Raw genomic sequence first — 6,018 nt, forward strand, 5'->3', positions numbered from 1 at the left:
GTGGCGCTGCCAGGAGGTGGGGCCCACTGGGGAACACGTGGTATGGTGCGGGCGGGACTTTACGGCTGAAGTCAGTGAGAAGTCACTGGTGCGGGGTCGCTCACCCTCTGAGAAGCTGCGAGTGTACAGTGTGTCCTGTATAAGCCCAGTCTGTGGCCGCAGCTGCTATAAAACTACAACTCCCAGCATTCCTTCCTGTACATGAGCTATAGGTAGTGACAGGTTGCACATACAAGTGGATAGACGTGTAAGTACGTTGTGCAGTAGGTGCAGGGGCGTAACTAGAAATGGCTGGGCCCCATAGCAAACTTTTGATTGGGGCCCCCACCCCACCCGCCCGCCCCCTCTCGATTGACCACTACGCCATCAACACACTCAGCTCTACACAGGTCCTGTACACCATATAAATTACAGTGCAGTTATATCAGGTGACTTACAGGGGACGTCTTCTCTGATCGGAGTTCTTCCCTTTTCATTTTCTTCTCCATCTCCTTCTCCGAGCCACAAATCCACAGAATCTGCCTGAAAAACATATTAGTCTCCTCACACTGGCACCATCCACATCTCTCTATACTGCACATCTGCATTGGCCCCTTTACACCCTCATTTAGTGGGAAGGCTGACTCTATGTGATCCCATTTTATTATATGGCCCTCCTCTCTGTCGCCCCTCCTTATAAATAGCCCCCTTATGTTGCCCCCCTTATAGAAGCCCCCCATGCTGTCCCCCTTATAGATGCCCCCCATGTTGTCCCCTAATAGATGGTTCCCTATGTTGCCCCCCCTATAGATGGCCCCTCCTATGTTGTCCTCTTATAGATGTCCCCCTCTCCCCCTATATTGTCCCTTTATAGATGTTCCCCTCTCCCCCAATGTTGTCCCTTTATAATATCCCTCTCCCCTATGTTGTGCTCCTCTCCCCTATGTTGTCCCCTTATAGATGGCCCCCTCTCCCCCTATGTTGCCCCCCCTTATAGATGTCCCTCTTCCCCCCTTCCTTATAGATATCCCCCTCTCCCCCCCTTCCTTATAGATGGCCCTCTCCCCCCCCTCCCTTATAGATGGCCCTCTCTCCCCCCTCCCTTATAGATGCCCCCTTCTCCCAACCTTATAGATGTCCCCCTCTCCCCCCTTCCTTATAGATGGCCCTCTCTCACCCCTCCCTTATAGATGCCCCCTTCTCCCTCCCTTATAGATGTCCCCCTCTCCCCCCTTCCTTATAGATGTCCCCCTCTCCCCCTTCCTTATAGATGCCCCCTTCTCCCTCCCTTATAGATGTCCCCCTCTCCCCCCTTCCTTATAGATGTCCCCCTCTCCCCCCTTCCTTATAGATGCCCCCTTCTCCCTCCCTTATAGATGTACCCCTTCCTTATAGATGCCCCCTTCTCCCTCCCTTATAGATGTCCCCCTCTCCCCCCTTCCTTATAGATGTCCCCCTCCCCCCCTTCCTTATAGATGCCCCCTTCTCCCTTCCTTATAGATGTCCCCCTCTCCCCCCTTCCTTATAGATGTCCCCCTCCCCCCCCTTCCTTATAGATGCCCCCTTCTCCCTTCCTTATAGATGTCCCCCTCTCCCCCCTTCCTTATAGGTGTCCCCCTCTCCGCCCTCCCTTATAGATGTCCCCCTCTCCCCCCTTCCTTATAGATGTCCCCCTCCCCCCTTCCTTATAGATGCCCCCTTCTCCCTTCCTTATAGATGTCCCCCTCTCCCCCCTTCCTTATAGATGTCCCCCTCTCCCCCCTTCCTTATAGATGCCCTCCTATCCCCCCTTCCTTATAGATGTCCCCCTCTCCCCCCCTTCCTTATAGATGTCCCCCTCTCCCCCCTTCCTTATAGATGCCCTCCTATCCCCCCCTTACTTATAGATGCCCTCCTCTCCCCCCCTTCCTTATAGATGTCCCCCTCTCCCCCCCTTCCTTATAGATGCCCTCCTATCCCCCCCTTCCTTATAGATGTCTCCCTCTCCCCCCCTTCCTTATAGATGCCCCCCTCTCCCCCCCTTCCTTATAGATGTCCCCCTCTCCCCCCTTCCTTATAGATGTCCCCCTCTCCCCCCCTTCCTTATAGATGCCCTCCTATCCCCCCTTCCTTATAGATGCCCTCCTCTCCCCCCCTTCCTTATAGATGTCCCCCTCTCCCCCTTCCTTATAGATGTCCCCCTCTCCCCCCTTCCTTATAGATGTCTCCCTCTCCCCCCTTCCTTATAGATGCCCTCCTATCCCCCCTTCCTTATAGATGCCCTCCTCTCCCCCCCCTTCCTTATAGATGTCCCCCTCTCCCCCTTCCTTATAGATGTCCCCCTCTCCCCCCTTCCTTATAGATGTCTCCCTCTCCCCCCTTCCTTATAGATGCCCTCCTCTCTCCCCCTTCCTTATAGATGTCCCCCTCTCCCCCCTTCCTTATAGATGTCTCCCTCTCCCCCCTTCCTTATAGATGCCCTCCTCTCCCCCCCTTCCTTATAGATGTCCCCCTCTCCCCCCTTCCTTATAGATGTCCCCCTCTCCCCCCTTCCTTATAGATGCCCTCTCCCCCCTTCCTTATAGATGCCCCCTTCTCCCTTTCTTATAGATGTCCCCCTCTCCCCCTTCCTTATAGATGCCCCCTTCTCCCTTCCTTATAGATGTCCCCCTCTCCCCCCTTCCTTATAGATGCCCTCCTCCCCCCCTTCCTTATAGATGCCCTCCTCTCCCCCCCTTCCTTATAGATGTCCCCCTCTCCCCCCTTCCTTATAGATGTCCCCCTCTCCCCCCTTCCTTATAGATGTCCCCCTCTCCCCCCTTCCTTATAGATGTCTCCCTCTCCCCCCCTTCCTTATAGATGCCCTCCTATCCCCCCCTTCCTTATAGATGCCCTCCTCTCCCCCCCTTTCTTATAGATGTCCCCCTCTCCCCCTTCCTTATAGATGTCCCCCTCTCCCCCCTTCCTTATAGATGTCTCCCTCTCCCCCCTTCCTTATAGATGCCCTCCTATCCCCCCTTCCTTATAGATGCCCTCCTCTCCCCCCCCTTCCTTATAGATGTCCCCCCTCTCCCCCTTCCTTATAGATGTCCCCCTCTCCCCCCTTCCTTATAGATGTCTCCCTCTCCCCCCTTCCTTATAGATGCCCTCCTCTCTCCCCCTTACTTATAGATGTCCCCCTCTCCCCCCTTCCTTATAGATGTCTCCCTCTCCCCCCTTCCTTATAGATGCCCTCCTCTCCCCCCCTTCCTTATAGATGTCCCCCTCTCCCCCCTTCCTTATAGATGTCCCCCTCTCCCCCCTTCCTTATAGATGCCCTCTCCCCCCTTCCTTATAGATGCCCCCTTCTCCCTTTCTTATAGATGTCCCCCTCTCCCCCCTTCCTTATAGATGCCCCCTTCTCCCTTCCTTATAGATGTCCCCCTCTCCCCCCTTCCTTATAGATGCCCTCCTCCCCCCCTTCCTTATAGATGCCCTCCTCTCACCCCCTTCCTTATAGATGTCCCTCTCTCCCCCCTTCCTTATAGATGTCCCCCTCTCCCCCCTTCCTTATAGATGTCCCCCCTCTCCCCCCTTCCTTATAGATGTCTCCCTCTCCCCCCCTTCCTTATAGATGCCCTCCTATCCCCCCCTTCCTTATAGATGCCCTCCTCTACCCCCCTTTCTTATAGATGTCCCCCTCTCCCCCCTTCCTTATAGATGTCCCCCCTTCCTTATAGATGTCCCCCTCTCCCCCCTTCCTTATAGATGTCCCCCTCTCCCCCCCTATAGATGGCCCCTCCTATGTTGTCCTCTTATAGATGTCCCCCTCTCCCCCTATATTGTCCCTTTATAGATGTTCCCCTCTCCCCCAATGTTGTCCCTTTATAATATCCCTCTCCCCTATGTTGTGCTCCTCTCCCCTATGTTGTCCCCTTATAGATGGCCCCCTCTCCCCCTATGTTGCCCCCCCTTATAGATGTCCCTCTCCCCCCCTTCCTTATAGATATCCCCCTCTCCCCCCCTTCCTTATAGATGGCCCTCTCTCCCCCCTCCCTTATAGATGGCCCTCTCTCCCCCCTCCCTTATAGATGGCCCCCTTCTCCCTCCCTTATAGATGTCCCCCTCTCCCCCCTTCCTTATAGATGGCCCTCTCTCACCCCTCCCTCATAGATGCCCCCTTCTCCCTCCCTTATAGATGTCCCCCTCTCCCCCTTCCTTATAGATGGCCCTCTCTCCCCCCTTCCTTATAGATGCCCCCTTCTCCCTCCCTTATAGATGTCCCCCTCTCCCTACTTCCTTTTAGATGTCCCCCTCTCCCCCTTCCTTATAGATGCCCCCTTCTCCCTCCCTTATAGATGTCCTCCTTCCTTATAGATGCCCCCTTCTCCCTCCCTTATAGATGTCCCCCTCTCCCCCTTCCTTATAGATGTCCCCCTCCCCCCCTTCCTTATAGATGCCCCCTTCTCCCTTCCTTATAGATGTCCCCCTCTCCCCCCTTCCTTATAGATGTCCCCCTCCCCCCCTTCCTTATAGATGCCCCCTTCTCCCTTCCTTATAGATGTCCCCCTCTCCCCCCTTCCTTATAGATGTCCCCCTCTCCCCCCTCCCTTATAGATGTCCCCCTCTCCCCCCTTCCTTATAGATGTCCCCCTCCCCCCCTTCCTTATAGATGCCCCCTTCTCCCTTCCTTATAGATGTCCCCCTCTCCCCCCTTCCCTATAGATGCCCTCCTATCCCCCCTTCCTTATAGATGCCCTCCTCTCCCCCCCTTCCTTATAGATGTCCCCCTCTCCCCCCTTCCTTATAGATGCCCTCCTATCCCCCCCTTACTTAGATATGCCCTCCTCTCCCCCCCTTCCTTATAGATGTCCCCCTCTCCCCCCCTTCCTTATAGATGCCCTCCTATCCCCCCTTCCTTATAGATGTCTCCCTCTCCCCCCCTTCTTATAGATGCCCTCCTCTCCCCCCCTTCCTTATAGATGTCCCCCTCTCCCCCCCTTCCTTATAGATGTCCCCCTCTCCCCCCTTCCTTATAGATGTCTCCCTCTCCCCCTTCCTTATAGATGCCCTCCTATCCCCCCTTCCTTATAGATGCCCTCCTCTCCCCCCCTTCCTTATAGATGTCCCCCTCTCCCCCTTCCTTATAGATGTCCCCCTCTCCCCCCTTCCTTATAGATGTCTCCCTCTCCCCCCTTCCTTATAGATGCCCTCCTCTCCCCCCCTTTTTTATAGATGTCCCCCTCTCCCCCTTCCTTATAGATGTCCCCCTCTCCCCCCTTCCTTATAGATGTCTCCCTCTCCCCCCCTTCCTTATAGATGCCCTCCTCTCCCCCCCTTCCTTATAGATGTCCCCCTCTCCCCCCTTCCTTATAGATGTCTCCCTCTCCCCCCTTCCTTATAGATGCCCTCCTCTCCCCCCCTTCCTTATAGATTTCCCCCTCTCCCCCTTCCTTATAGATGTCCCCCTCTCCCCCTTCCTTATAGATGTCCCCCTCTCCCCCCTTCCTTATAGATGTCCCCCTCTCCCCCTTCCTTATAGATGCCCTCTCCCCCCTTCCTTATAGATGCCCCCTTCTCCCTTTCTTATAGATGTCCCCCTCTCCCCCTTCCTTATAGATGCCCCCTTCTCCCTTCCTTATAGATGTCCCCCTCTCCCCCCTTCCTTATAGATGCCCTCCTCTCCCCCCCTTCCTTATAGATGCCCTCCTCTCCCCCCCTTCCTTATAGATGTCCCCCTCTCCCCCCTTCCTTATAGATGTCCCCCTCTCCCCCCTTCCTTATAGATGTCCCCCTCTCCCCCCTTCCTTATAGATGTCTCCCTCTCCCCCCCTTCCTTATAGATGCCCTCCTATCCCCCCTTCCTTATAGATGCCCTCCTCTCCCCCCCTTTCTTATAGATGTCCCCCTCTCCCCCCTTCCTTATAGATGTCCCCCCTTCCTTATAGATGTCCCCCTCTCCCGCCCTTCCTTATAGATGTCCCCCTCTCCCCCCCCTATAGATGGCCCCTCCTATGTTGTCCTCTTATAGATGGCCCCCTCTCCCCCTATATTGTCCCTTTATAGATGTTCCCCTCTCCC

Source organism: Dendropsophus ebraccatus, chromosome 14 (assembly GCF_027789765.1).
Source record: "Dendropsophus ebraccatus isolate aDenEbr1 chromosome 14, aDenEbr1.pat, whole genome shotgun sequence".
Lineage (NCBI taxonomy): Eukaryota > Metazoa > Chordata > Amphibia > Anura > Hylidae > Dendropsophus > Dendropsophus ebraccatus.